Source organism: Solanum lycopersicum, chromosome 1 (genome assembly GCF_036512215.1).
Source record: "Solanum lycopersicum chromosome 1, SLM_r2.1".
Classification (NCBI taxonomy): Eukaryota; Viridiplantae; Streptophyta; class Magnoliopsida; order Solanales; family Solanaceae; genus Solanum; species Solanum lycopersicum.
The window spans coordinates 68,392,251-68,407,484 of record NC_090800.1 but is presented as its reverse complement, the minus strand read 5'-3'; positions in this window follow the sequence as shown (position 1 = coordinate 68,407,484).

The following is a 15,234-nucleotide window of genomic DNA, read 5'->3' as shown; positions in this document are numbered from 1 at the left end:
GTTATTTTTGCCGCTAGGGTTACAAAGTAGCTAGCATCTTTCTTCACTACAAGGGTTTCAATGTAGCTAGAGTTTGTGGATATTTATGGCTATAGGTTAGAAAATCATTTTTCTATTTTATTATGTTTATGATGTTAAAGCAACGTATTTAGGGTTTTTGATTTGTATACTCTTCTGGTATGTTAGACTAGAGAATCAAATACTTGTTTATTTGATTTCAAATAATAGTATTCATGTGATTTTTTGTTTGATTGATTTTTGCATTGGGACGAGTTATTATTTTTGTAATATTTTGAGAATTTTGTCTTGTACATAGTGATCATTTTCTGTTACGTTAGATTTGTTGAGTTTGAAAGTTATTAGGGCGTCTTGCGGAAATTTACAATTGCAAATCAATATAATGATAATTTAAATGATAAAACTTTCTGATAAAAACATAATATATTATGGGAAAACTTATATAAAAAAGTATTTAAACCGTAGAAAGAATAAATATCCCTATAAACAGAACTCTTAAATATCTACATTGTAGATGTTATTGTTGATTTTTAAGAAAATAGGAATCTTCAATTTATAGATCTCAAGTTTTTCCTCTAAGGAAATAATAAATCAAATATGTAAGAAAATAATGTTTTCCTTTCACGAAAAGTTAAAGCATTAATGGTAATACCTTTGTTTTTCGTTTTATGAAAAAATAAGGATAAATTTTAGGCATCACATAGTTTTTAATATGAAATTAGAATCTATCCCTGTTTAGTTTGTAATTACATTAATCCCTTAAAAAGTAACACAATACTAGATACATTAATATTTAGCTCGAATAAATTATAGATCTCCAATTTTTTCCTTTAAGAAAAGAATAAACCAAATATGGAAGAAAATAATATTCTTTTCCGTTCAAGAAATGTTAAAACAATTATGGTAGTACTTTACATTTCTTTTTAGGAAAATCTAAACCTCAAATAAGTTTAGAAAATCAAACAAAACCCTAACAAGATTTAGGGTATAACTATTTATTTGTTTGATTTATTTTTTCTTTCTTTTAGTAGATAATCCTAAAGTTTATCTATACATTTATGCTCATTAGTAAGAACTTGGTCTAAATGCCCTTGTTCTTACATGACTTATTCATATATGAATATGTATTATATCATTTAAATTGGCAATGCCTTTTTTCATTGTTTATTACATGTTTGTTCATATATATTCTCTCTATTGTTTATGATGTAATAAACATGTGGCCCTTGTATGTTTTATTCTTTTAGTACAAATTTCAAAGCGTAACTTATTCATTTTTGTACGGCAGTAAGAACTTGGTCGGAATGTCCTTATTCATAAATGACTTGTTTGAATGTAAATATGTATTAGGTTATTTGAATTTGATGTTTGTCGTCTCAATGCCTTTTTCATTGTTTATTATGACCTGTTTGTTCATATTTTTCTCCTCTATTGTTTATGTTGTAATAAGCATGCGGTCATGCATGTTTTTTCTAGTATAAATTTCTAAAGAGTATCTTATTCATTTCTGCTTGTTCAGATTTTTCCCTCTATTGTTTATGTTTTAATATACATGTAAATCCAGTATGTTTTTGCTTTTTTTTAGTATAGATTTTTAAAATGTAACTTATTTATGTTTGTATATCAATAAAGACTTGGTCCCAATTATTCCTTTTTTCATAAAGTGTATCTTATTCATTCGTGTATGTTTTTACTTCTTTTTTTTTTAGTATAGGTTCCTAAAGTGCATTTTAATCATTTGTGCCCATTATGTCACAATGACTTAGGCTCATTAAATTTGTTTTTTTAAAATTTAATACGAAATATCTTTTTGTTGATCTTGTGTTGCATTATAGGTGTAAATTACTTACAAAGTCACAATTAATATATGAAAAGAAGTATGTTGTCATTAGGAGAGACATTGATGTAGATCTATTCGACTATGATAAAATAGTGATAGAATACACAAATAACATTAAAATTTGTTGTTGTGAAACATATACTTGTGAAATGGTCTTCTGAAAAATTTTACTTGATTGAAGGATTTAAAGGAATTAGGACACTCGGATATTTATTAAATGAACAATTTAAGGTAGTTCATTTGTTTCATGCAAATGATTTTGAAGAAATTGTTTCTACACCAAATAATATTCACCATAGTGTAGTATATTTGGTAGAATGTGAATATGACATTAATTCTGAATAAAAAGTGTCTCTAGTGATAATGACAAGTCTGATGATAAAGAATAAAATTTTTATCAATTAAACCTCATTAAGATTCAAAAAAACTAGAAAAGTAAATTATGAACTCAATCACTACAAAGTACTTCATCCCTCCACGATTTTCAAGGACTTTAATAAGGCAAGAAAAACTGTCCATTTTGTAGTTTATACAAATTTCAAACTTATAGTAGAGGAAAAAGTGACATAACAAGTCTAAGGAATAAATACATGATTGTTTGTTCATTTGTCTTTTTTATTCACAATATGGCAAGGTCCAGATTTTAAGTTAAAAAACTGAAAAAAAATCACAATTGCGAGGATGCATTTAAAAATTCTAATGCTTGTACAACTATTTTAGCATAATATTTCAAGAATGAAGTGCATAATAATATTCAATACAAGCTTGAAGATATGAGACAAGACTTGAAGGATCAGCACTACTTGAAAGTTAGTTCCTTAAAGTTGAAAAGGACAAAGAGAATGACTCTTCAAAAATTACAAGAAAGTCCCTTAGATGATTACAACAGAATTGGGGCTTATTGAAATGAGCTTAGGCTAAGCAATCTTGATATTGATATTGTGATTAATATATCAAAAGGAGAACTAGAACAAGATAAAATAAATTTTTTTAGAATGAATAATTTGTGCCAATACACTAAAGTTGGGAAGGAAAGAAGGATTGAGACCCTTTATTGTACTAGATGAAATCTTCTTGAAAGGTCAATGCAAAGAACAACTTTTGGTGGCTATGACACAATATTGTTAGAATTGCTTCTACACATTGGCATGAGTTGTAATTGATAAAAAGATAATTAGAACATGGAAATAGTTTCTACAACTTTTAAACAATTCATTGAATCTAAAATATGGTTAAATTGCCACTTCTTTTTCTGATGTTCAGAAGGTAAATAATTTATTTTGTTTATTTGAATAATTTTTCTTCCTTTTACAATTTTTTTTTACTGTTTACTTATTTGACACGTACAAGGACTAGTAGAAGCAGTCAAAAATGCTCTTGAATTTATCAGCTAACTATTCACTTTTTATTGATTATAGACACATTGAGGCCAATTGGATGAAGTGATGTGATTTAGGTCAAAAGTGATGGATAAATTGCTTTGGTAGACTGTTCGGAGTTCTTATCAGGAAAATTTAAAGTACTAATTAAGTGCATTTTGTGCATTGTCAAAAGGCATTGTCAACAATTTACTTACATATCCACCAGAGAGAAGTTGTAGAGCATTTTAATATTATATGAAAAAATTAATAGTTAATTATAATTTCATAAAGTCCTCAATCTTGAATTCTAAAAGCAAGAGGCAAGCCAATGTTAAAAATGCTTAAAGATATAAGAATAAAGATAATGAATGGATCAAAGAGAAAGAAGAGAATGCAAGTAAATGGGCTACTTATTATAGTCTTAAGTGTATGAAATTGTTCACTGCATACATGAAGATACCTTAATTATATAACGTTGATTTCAATGGTGTTCTTGAATATGTAGTGTTAGAGGCTAAAGATAAACATCTTGATGTAGAAAAATGTGCATGTAAGTCATGACAATTGACTAGCATTCCAAGTCCATACGTCATCAAAGTTATGTTGTGCCAAAACATAGAATTAATGAATGAATGAAATTAATTGTACTTGATAACATATAGAGCACATATGATGCATGTAAGAGTAAAAAATCTAGAATGTTTTGCCAGAATATGCGATAGACCCACCTTATCTTGTGAAAACTATTGAAAGACCAGAGATCAAAAGAACTAGAGAAAAGAGTACAGTAATTAAAAGAGCAGGAGAGTGGAATCGTTAAGAATAGAAAATAAAATGACATGTGGTAAGTGTGGTGCTAGGAGAGTGGAATCTCTCAAGAATAGAAAATAAAATGACATGTGGTAAGTGTGGTGCATCAACTAACAATACAAGGACATGCAAGGTAAGAACCTTTATCATTTACATATTTCCATTTCTAAGTGCTATGTAGATCACTTTACTCCTAAGTTCTTAGCACATAAAAAAATTTATTTTAAATTTGTTAAAGAAGAACAACGGAAAACATTGTAGAAAATATAGGGGCAGAGCGGGTGACGAATTGTATAAACCAGCTTGTCGATCATGTGAATCAAATACTGTATTGATGATTCACACTGTTTTCTACCATATGTAGTTCAATTTCAGTGTTTTACTTTATTCTTAATTTAAGAGAAGAAAAAAAGAAAACTTTTTTTCAATGTCCAAGAATGTTTTTTCCAACGTAGGTTTTTTTTATTCCTGTAATCCAATAATCATATATTATTATAAGTGGTAAGGTTTAATATTCAAAGTTGAATTATAATTTTGCCCTTATTGTTAATTAAAATATTGTAAAAACTTAATTAATTAAATATTAAGTAATAACATTTTAATTATTTTTTAAATTATGAGTTATTTATTAACATGAAAATTAAACAATTATTAATTATATTGTATAATGAATTAGTCAATAAAATAATTATAAATTAAATGCAAGTTCATGTATGGATGGTAAAGAACCCAATCACAAATTAATTGAAAGTGCATGTATGGTGAAGAACCTAAGAGTTATTTGTATGACTTTTTTTTAGCATGACTTTTGAGTTTCTATATGACATTATATATTTACTAACTTATAAATACACTTGTGTGCTTCATGACAAGGTACTTTCTGAAAACTTTGTCATGAAGTAATCTTAGTTATTTTTTATATATTGCTTGTTTCGTTAAGATAATGAGCCATGGAAATGCTGATGATATGAAAGATTTTTCATCAGCTTCATTATCAAGGGGTGGGAAATAATGAAAAACAAGAGATTTTTTTTATAAAAAAAATTAGTCACATTTCATTATTGTAGGTTTTGATTGTGTAATTTTGATATTAATCTTTCGATTTTTTATCATTTGATATCTATTGCCATTTTTCAAGGTTGAAGTGATGTTGAATGAAAGAAAATCTACATACGCACAAATATATTATTATAGCTTATAGATTCTATTATGTATTTATTCTTTTATATTTGGTCTATTTTGTTTGCTTTTTAGATTTAATTTTTGTTGTTTGTTTTATCCTTTTCACCCCAAGTCATGGAATACTACTATACCCATGATATGATTATTTTTAGAGTCGAAAAGCTAGAAAACTCTAAAGTTATTTTTTCTTTTTGATGGTTACATATTTTGTGGCGACTAAGCGAACAAAAGATGCACACTATATATATTTTTACATCGTATCATTTCATTCCGATCATATCTATAACTTCGAAAAGAAATTCTCTTGCATCTATGAATTACCTTTAATGTACCATATTGTTATTCTTTAGAAATACAGTAATAACTTAAATTTATGAGTAAATGTGATTGCATTTTTTGAGCTACATGCTTTAAAGAAAAAAAGTATATTCAACGTTTTAATATATATCTATATAACTATACTATTAGACAAATAGAATATCTTAAACTAAAGTAATTAAAAACTAAATAAATCCTATCAAATTGAAGGCCCACATAAATTTTAAAGACATATTTACTCTTAAATCAAATTACTTCTTTTGATATTTTTCAATAAAGGCAGTGATAATAAGTATGACAGCGCCCCAAGAAAATTAAGAAGACAATATTTGAACAACTTCACCAATGGACTTTTGGAATACAAAATCTCTTCCTTTATTTGAAACATAGTATTTACTAATATTCATGTAATTTTTTTTTAAAAAAATATATTGATATGGGGTACCTTCAAAGTTGGATTACGATCTTATGGTTGCAACACATTACAATTATATTAATTAAATAATTGAACTTATAATGTTTAATTACATTTCATAAAATAATTAATTTGTAATGACTTAATAAAGCCTATTCCAGTTCTTGATGTTACTTATATATATATATATATATATATATATATATATATATATATATATATATATATATAAAGTTACCTTCCTAATGAGACATTATTTCACATGATTGAAAACTAAATTCTTACATACTAATATACAGATTAAAGTTTATCTAGCTAACTGCAGATTTGAGGAAGCAATACAATGAAAAAATAATTTTGATATTTTGTCAAGAATGCATTTTGTGGTAGTTTACCCCAGGTGATGTTGATTAGTAAAGTTGTTGTGTCTTTATGCTACTAAGCTTTAATTCGAGTTACACTTGAATGTTTAATTGCATTAATTACTATAGATAATTTTTTTAATTATATATGAGATGATATATTGTAGATGAATTTGTATTTTAGAGAATTAATTCATTGTTTGAAGTTCTTTGTCTAATTTGATGTGCCATCACACGAAGCACGTTGATCTTAATAGTTTGTCATGTTACATTTGATATTATATATACATTTTAACTAATTATTTCTATTAAATTCAATTATGAAATGACTCCGAAGTTTCAGGCAAAAGGTAACCTATATCCCTTTTTCAAAAGTTCATATAACTCATCACACATTTATTTTAATATTATTTTAATAAACTATTACTTAGCCTAGAATACATGTGCAATGCACGTGCTCGAAAACTAGTCTACAAAAAAGATTAGATAGAAAAAGTTCAACCTTGTCAACTGCTAATGAAAGAACGAAATCGGGGTATATACCAATACCTAGTACGGGTAAAAAGATGGAGATCAAAAGAAATAACTCCTGCAGTCCAGAATTAAAAAAAACAAAAATCCTTGGGGCGTTAGATACCTTGTATCCATAGAACATCTAGCGTGGTATAGATAATGAATAAATAGGAGTTAATATAATTCCAATTGACATTACAAAAGTAATTAGTAGTTTTGGCATTAAAAGATTTTTTTGGCCGGTAATTATTTCAAAAAATATTGTCGACAACAAAACCACTCATACCTGGTAATGCAAGGGAAGCCATCGAAAAACTACTGACCATCGTGAACATTTTTGGCATTGAAATATCTTTTCCGCCCATTTTGTCAAGATAAACAAGATGGATTCTATCATAAGTATTCCCGCCAAGAAAAAAATGCAAAACCAATAAATCCATGAGACATTATTGGTAAACGGGCTCCATTAAGTCCCATATCAGTTAGAGAACTAATTCCTATAATTTTGAAACCCATATGAAAGACGGAGGAATAAGCTATTCTTTTTTTAAAAACATTCCAATTTGACAAGAGATGTTGAAGCTGCATAGATTATTTGTACTGTACCTATTATCATCAACCGAGGAGAAAATATTGATGATTTGTATTGTGCCTATTATCAGTTCATCTGCATCGACTCTAGTTCTTCTCTTTCTCTTTATGGTATTCAAAGCTCTATTGCTTTAACAAGATTGATCTTTTTTTCCTTCGTATCCCATACACATCCAGCCAAAAATGGCCCCAAATACAAGTGTCATCAATGCCTAATACATCTCCTGTTCAAAGACTCTTGTCAATTTCAATCCGGTTACTCAAATCCTCATCAAACTTGTTGTTAGCAATAAATATTCATTGTGGAAGGCTTAGGTGTCCATGCTTATGAGTGGACACAACCTCTTTGGTTATCTCTATGGAACGATCCCAATCCATTCCAAACTCTCTTAAAACAACCTTGAAGTATCCAATCCTGCATATGTTTCTTTGTTTATAAAAGATCAGCTTATAGTAAATTCTATTTTGGCAACTGTAGATGCGACCATTGGCAGTACAGTGGCTTCTTCTCCAAATGCCAAAGTCTCTTGGTTGCCTTGCATACTTCTTATGCAAATAAATCTCTGTTGAATGCCTTGAATTGGGCCCTTAATTATCTGTCAATTCTGTATTTTGGGCCCAAGCCTATTAGGGCGTAGTTTAGCACTATATATAGACGCTATGACAAACCATATTCTATAATTCTGTTCTTGCCTCTCCATAATAAAACTGCTCCCCCTCTTCCCGTGGACGTAGCCAATTTATTGGTGAACCACGTAAATTTGTTGTCTTGTTTTTCGCGTTTATATTTTCTCGTATTATATCAAATTCTGCACAACAAATTGGTATCAGAGCCAGATTCAATGACGGAGTCAGGTTCAGTGGTTCGATAATCGATGAATGAACCAGGTTAGAAAGATGTGTTCATCTTGACGGTGTAGTTCTAGCAGTAACCTTTTTGACAGTAATGAAGATTTTGTTGGAGAAATTGATTCAGAAAGATTCTTTGTGTTGAGACATAAATTTTGCAAAGGAGATTATGGAGAGGAGAAGCAAATTGTTGAGGATTAAGTGAAGAAGGTGGACAAAATTATTTTGTCAGAAATTCAGGCCAAGGGGAAGATTTGTTGGGTTTTATTTGCCCTGATTTCTTACCATGAATAGGTTTTCCTTTTAGGAAAAGTTTTTGAATTGACTAATCATTTTTCGGTAGGAAAAGGTTTAGGATTCTATAAATAGAGGCATATTCCTTCTAACTTAATGAGCATTCACAATGTAGTCTTAAAGTCTTTGAGAGTTTTGGTTAGAGGGAGAATCTGTGGGTCACAAGCTTGATATGTTATCACTTATGTGAACCTCCCATGTATTCTGAGTGAATTGGTTGAGGTTGTTTCTCTCTGTATTTTGTACTCTCATATTTATAGTGGATTGCTCATCTTCTTTATGGACGTAGGTCAATTGACCGAACCACGTTAAATCTTTGTGTCTTTTGATATATTTCTCGTTGTCTTCTTACTCGTGGTCTTTCGAGGTTTGTATTGCTAGCTTCCGCGTTTACACCTATTTATTTTCGGTCCTAACAAGTGGTATCAGAGCCTCTTGGTTAATCGGTGTTCTTGGAGAATTTGAGATGTCTGCTTTGAACGTGAAAATCGATAAATTCACAGGGAGGAACAGTTTCAGTTTATGGCAGATCAAGATGCGGGCTTTGTTGAAACAACAAGGCTTCTGGGCGCCGTTGTCGAAAGACAAGAACGCCGTTGTTACTCCTGAGATGGAGATTCTGGAGGAAAAAGTGCACTCGATGATCATGCTGTGTCTTGCGGATGACGTCATCACGGAGGTCTCGGATGAAGAGACTACTGCTGGTCTGTGGTTGAAGCTGGAGAGTTTGTACATGACAAAATCTCTAACCAACAAGCTGCTTCTGAAACAACGTCTATTTGGTTTTTGAATGGCTGAAGGTACACAACTCAGGGAACATTTAGAGCAATTGAATACTTTGTTATTAGAATTGCGTAATATCGATGTGAAGATCGAGGATGAAGATGCTGCCCTGATTCTATTAGTATCTCTCCCAATGTCGTTTGAGAATTTTGTTCAATCATTCATTGTTGGGAAACATACTGTGTCGCTGGAAGAAGTCAGATCGGCCCTTCATAGCAGGGAATTATGGCATAAGGCTAACGGCACAAGTACGGACATACAGCCTTCCAATCTGTTCACCAGTAGCGGAAAGGGAAGGAAAAATGGCGGAAAGAAAAATAAGCCGATGTCGAAGGGTGCAAAGCCAGATGATGTTTGTAATTACTGCAAGGAGAAGGGACATTAGAAATTTGATTGTCGGAAGAAGAAGAAGCAATCGGAAAAACAATCAGTGTCTGCTGTTGTTGCTGAAGAAGACACCAATTATGAAGAAAACATTGCCCTAGTTGCGGATGAGCACACTCATCATTCAGATGTGTGGGTTCTCGATTCTGGGGCATCCTATCACATCTGTCCTAAGAGAGAGTGGTTCACGACTTATGAGCAGATAGATGGAGGCAGCATCTCAATGGCCAATAGTTCTGTCTGCAAGGTGGTTGGGACAGGCTCGATCAAGATAAGGACACATGACGGTAGCTTCTGCACATTGAATGAGGTCAGGCACGTTCCCTTGATGATGAAAAATCTGATATCTCTCAGTCTTTTGGATAGCAAGGGATTCAGCTGGTCGGGAAAAGATGGAGTCTTGCGGGTCTGGAAGGGTTCAAATCTGATACTGAAAGGTGTCATGCGTGGTACTTTGTATTTTCTACAAGGTTCCACGGTTACAGGTTCAGCCCATGTTGCATCGTCAGAATTTCACCAGGAGGATATGACTAAGTTATAGCACATGAGACTTGGTCATATGGGTGAAAGAGGGATGCAAATTCTGTCAAAGGAGGATCTTCTTGCTGGTCATAAGGTTAAGAGCCTAGAGTTTTGTGAACATTGTACCTTTGGAAAACTACATCGCAACAAGTTTCCAAAGGCCATTCACAGAACAAAAGGCACACTTGATTATATCCATTCTGATTGTTGGGGTCCATGCCGTGTTGAGTCTTTGGGAGGCTGCAGATTTTTTTTGTCCATTATTGATGACTACTCAAGGATGACTTGGGTGTACATGATGAAGCATAAAAGTGAAGCTTTCCAGAAGTTCAAGGAGTGGAAAATTTTGATGGAAAATCAAACAGGGAAGAAGATCAAGAGGTTGCGAACTAATAATGGGCTGGAATTCAGCTGGTCTGAATTTGATCAATTCTGTAAGGGTGAAGGGATTGCTCGACATCGTACAGTCAGAAATACACCACAACAGAACGGTGTAGCTGAGCGGATGAATCAAACACTTCTGGAGAGAGTAAGGTGCATGCTCTCTAATGCTGGGCTAGATAGAAGATTCTGGGCAGAAGCGGTTAGTACAACTTACTACTTGATTAATCGCGGACCACATACAGGCATACAGTGCAAGACACCTATGGAGATGTGGTCAGGAAAAGCTGCTGATTATTCAAATCTGAAAGCTTTTGGTTGTACGGCTTACTATCACGTTAGTAAAGGTAAGTTAGAACCAAGAGCTAAAAAGGGAGTATTTGTGGGCTACGGAGATGGAGTGAAAGGTTTCAGAATCTGGTCACCAGCAAAAAAGAGGGTTATTATGAGCAGGAACGTTGTCTTTAATGAAAGTTCTCTGCTTAGAACCATTGTGAAGCCTACAACTACGTCAGAAATTGGGAGTCTTGATAAACAAGTGGAGTTTCAAGTCATTCAGAACGAGAGCGATTTAAAAGAACCTGAAGAGGAGGATCAAGAGCCACAGACTGATACTGATATTCCAGAATCTATGCCATCAGATATCCATCAGAGTATAGCTCAAGATCGGCCAAGGAGGGTTGGAGTTCGGCCACCTACGAGGTATGGTTTTGAGGACATGGTGGGTTATGCACTGCAGGATGCTGAAGAGATAGATACATCTGAGCCGTCTACTTACAAAGAAGCCATTTTAAGTCCTGATTCTGAAAAATGGTTTGCTCCTATGGGAGATGAGATGGAGTCCCTACACAAGAATCAGACATGGGATCTAGTCATACAGCCTTCGGGGAGAAAGATTATTACTTGCAAATGGGTTTTCAAGAAGAAGGAAGGGATATCACCAGCAGAAGGAGTCAAGTATAAAGCCAGGGTTGTTGCCAGAGGTTTCAACCAAAGAGAGGGAGTGAAATACAATGAGCACTTCTCACCAGTGGTCAGACATACTTCCATCCAAGTGTTACTAGCGATAGTTACACATCAGAATCTGGAGCTTGAACAACTTGATGTGGAGACAGTGTTTCTACATGGAGAGTTGGAGGAAGAGATATACATGACTCACCCGGATGGTTTTCAACTTCCAGGGAAGGAAAATCACGTCTGCAAGTTGAAGAAGTCCTTATATGGACTTAAGTAGTCTCCAAGGCAGTGGTACAAAAGTTTTGACAGCTATATGGTGAAGTTGGGCTATACTCGGAGCTCATATGATTGTTGTGTCTACTACAATAGGCTCAAGGATGATTCATTCATCTATCTGGTGCTTTATGTAGATGATATGTTGGTAGCTGGAAAGAAGAAGTATGACATTCAGAAGCTGAAGGGTTTACTTAGTGCTGAGTTTGAGATGAAGGATCTGGGAGCCGCTCGGAAGATTCTAGGGATGGAGATCATTAGAGACAGAGAGAGAAGGAAACTTTTCTTGTCACAGAGAAGCTATATTCAGAAGGTTTTGGCGAGGTTTGACATGTCTTCATCTAAGCCTATTGATACCCCCAGTGCTGCCAATATCCATCTCACTGCCATGTTCGCTCCACAGTCAGAAGAAGAGAAAGAGTATATGTCACGAGTCCCTTATGCCAGTGCCGTAGGAAGCTTGATGTATGCTATGGTCTGTACAAGGCCAGATTTCGCACATGCAGTCAGTGTAGTGAGCAGATTCATGGGACAACCAGGGAAAGAACATTGGCAGGCTGTGAAGAGACTTTTCCGGTACCTTAGAGGTACATCTGACATTGGTCTCATTTATGGAGGTGATACTCAGTGCTTGGTTACTGGCTATTCGGATTCTTACTATGCTGGAGATTTTGACACAAGAAGATCGATGACTGGCTATGTGTTTACCCTTGGAGGATATGTCGTTAGTTGGAAGGCAACTTTGCAACCTTCAGTGACTTTGTCTACTACGGAAGTGGAGTACATGGCCTTGACAGAGGCTGCAAAGGAACGGATTTCGCTGAAAGGGCTGGTTAGTGATCTTGGTCTACATCATGATCAGGCTACGGTGTATTGTGACAGTTTGAGCGCAATTTGTCTAGCCAAGGATCAAGTCCATCATGAGAGAACCAAGCATATTGACGTGAGGTATCATTTTCTGAGAAGTGAGAAGAGAATCAAGGTGAAGAAAGTAGGAACTGCTGATAATCCTGCTGATATGTTCACAAAGCCGGTTCCACAAAGCAAGTTTCAACACTGTTTGGATTTGCTCAACATCAGAAGCTGTTAATTGCCCTGCGGGGCAATTCTGAGAAAGAGGGGGAGGCCTGGCACTATCATAGTGCGTCTGAAGAATCTGTTTGGAGAATTCAAGTCAAGGTGGAGATTTGTTGAATGCCTTGAATTGGGCCCTTAATTATCTGTCAATTCTGTATTTTGGGCCCAAGCCTGTTTGGGCGTAGTTTAGCACTATATATAGACGCTATGACAAACACTATTCTGTAATTCTGTTCTTGCCTCTCCATAATAAAACTGCTCCCCTCTTCCCGTGGACGTAGCCAATTTATTGGTGAACCACGTAAATTTGTTGTGTTGTTTTTCGCATTTATATTTTCTCGTATTATATCAAATTCCACACAACAATCTCAAACTCATATCTTTAGTCAAAGAGACGGTCTAGCCCGACTCTCCAAAGACTCTCGTCTTGTTGCAGACTATCTCCATCAAGTTCGCTCTCTTTGTGACAAACTTGCAACTGTTGGCTTTCCTGTCTCCAATGAAGAATTGATTGTCAAGATTCTTACTGGTCTTTGGTCTGAATTTTGAGAAATTTAAGCTGCTATCCACGCTCGAGATTCGGCGATCACCTCTGAAGAACTATATGAAAGGCTCCTTGACGAGGAGCTTTTCTTTCAGCATGAGGAAGCCAAGAAGACACCTTCTACTCCCATTACTGCCAACTTTGCTCAAGGGACTGCTTACACTCCGACCCGTCAGGGCTCCAATACAATAACCAAGACTCCAACAATAACCAGAACAATAATCGACAATCCAAAGCATTGAATCATCCAAATCGTTATCAGTCATGGCGTAACAATCAACAAACTCGGTGCAATAATCCCCAAAAGCAGTCTTCCAAAAACAACCTCTACTGCCAACTCTGTGATGGTAGAGGTCATACTGCTCGTGTCTGCTGAACACGTTCTCACGATCATCTTCAAACACATGCTAATTATGTTGCACACCTCTAGACCCAGACAGATCCATGGATTCTTGATATTGGTGCCACCCACCATGTTGCCTCAAACATACAGAGTCTAACTACCACGTTCGGAAGAGATAGTCATGGGTAATGGTAATACAATTCTAATCTCTTATATTGGTAATTGAACTTTAATGCAGCAAATCACAAATTCAAGCTTGAACATGTCCTTTTCTCTCCAGCTATTACAAATAATCTAATATATGTCTCTAAATATTGTCAAGATAATAACTCATCTATGTAATTTTTTTCCTTTTTCTTATCTTGTGAAGGATTGACTATGAGGGCGCCATTGTCTTGTGGATGGAGTAAAAATGGGCTGAATGAGTGGCCACCAGGAGATGTTGATGGTCCACCGCAATGCAATGTCGCCGTTCCTTACCACCTGTGGAATCAACGATTAGGCCACCCCAATTGTCAAGTTCTAAACAAGTTTTTGCATGATTTTTCTATTCCTGTAGTTGGTTAAAAAATAGTATTGTTTGTCGTTCATGTTATTCTAATAAAAGCTAATGGATGCCTTTTTCTTAAAGTTATTTGCCCATTATATTTACTTTACAGTGATTTATAGGGTCCATCTCCGATGTTATTGATGGACCAAAAAAATATGATGTTTTATTTGTTGTTGAATATACAAGATATATGAGGTTTTTCACACTAAAAGCTAAAACTGAAGTTCTAGAAATATTCCAAACTTTACATCCCTTGCTTAAAAAACATTTTAGCACAAAAATTTTATTTATTTACACTGATGGTGGTAGTGAGTTTCAAAAATTAGATTCCTATCTAAAAGCACATGGGATTCAACACTTAGTATCCCCTCAATACACACCACAAAGGGTAGGCTTAGTTTAACGCCGACATCAGCATGTCATCGAGACAACCCGCACCTTACTACACCAAGCATCCTTACCTTCAATGTTTTTGAGATATGCATGTCATCACGCTGTTTATTTCATCAATAGGATGACTACTCCCAATCTACAAAATAAATCCCCTTATATGAAATCCAATTTCACGTTGTGCCTAAATATGATTCCATCAATATTTTCGGCTGCTTGTGCTATCTGTGGCTCAAACTGTATTCCAGAAGCAAATTGGAACCTTGATCTGCCCCATGTGTTTATTTAGGATTTTCAAAAAAAATTATAGCCATCAGTGTTTTGATCCAGTTAACTCCAAATTATATTTATCTAGGAATGTAATGTCTTTGGAAGACAATTTTTCCTTTTCAATTTTTTTTCCAGGTTTAGTAATAAAGCCAATGTTTCTTGGGATAACAATTCAACAACAATCGATAGAGGAAACAAATTCAATTT